The sequence below is a fragment of the Acanthisitta chloris genome, unplaced genomic scaffold (assembly GCF_000695815.1).
Source record: "Acanthisitta chloris isolate BGI_N310 unplaced genomic scaffold, ASM69581v1 scaffold37145, whole genome shotgun sequence".
In the NCBI taxonomy this organism is placed as follows: Eukaryota; Metazoa; Chordata; class Aves; order Passeriformes; family Acanthisittidae; genus Acanthisitta; species Acanthisitta chloris.
The window spans coordinates 2,901-3,263 of NW_008674849.1; the positions used below are offsets into that span (position 1 = coordinate 2,901).

Below are 363 nucleotides of genomic sequence, written 5' to 3' on the forward strand. Positions count from 1 at the left end.
ATTTCCCCTCATTGAATTACCTCCAGGAAGGGCTGGAGGCCCCTGCCTGTGTTTGTGTCTCTGGAGTCCTTCTCCAGGAATTTTTAGATGGCTTCAAAACGCAGTGGATTCTTTCTCTGTCGAGACTCAGGAACACGGAGCTGTCCTGGAAAAGAGGGCACAGCAGGAGAGACTGTGCTCCCGGCTCCCATCAGCCTCCTGCTTCTCCTCCTGACCCAGTTATACAGAGAATTTATATTCATAAATACTTTAAAGCTGAGCAGGGAAGAAGGCAGAGTGGATGTGCTGCCTGGATTTCTGCCAAGGGAAGGGATCTGTTTCCGAGCAGGGGCAGGCGGTGCCGCCAGGCTCGTCCCCTGCCCG

General features: G+C 53.7%; 1 protein-coding gene across 1 annotated transcript in view; it reads left to right on the plus strand.

The window, feature by feature from the left end:
* HIP1R (huntingtin interacting protein 1 related) overlaps positions 1–363 on the plus strand; it is a gene marked incomplete at its 5' end in the record, with an annotated part of 12,741 nt that overhangs the window by 2,249 nt on the left and 10,129 nt on the right. The gene's annotated exons all lie outside the window — the stretch shown is intronic.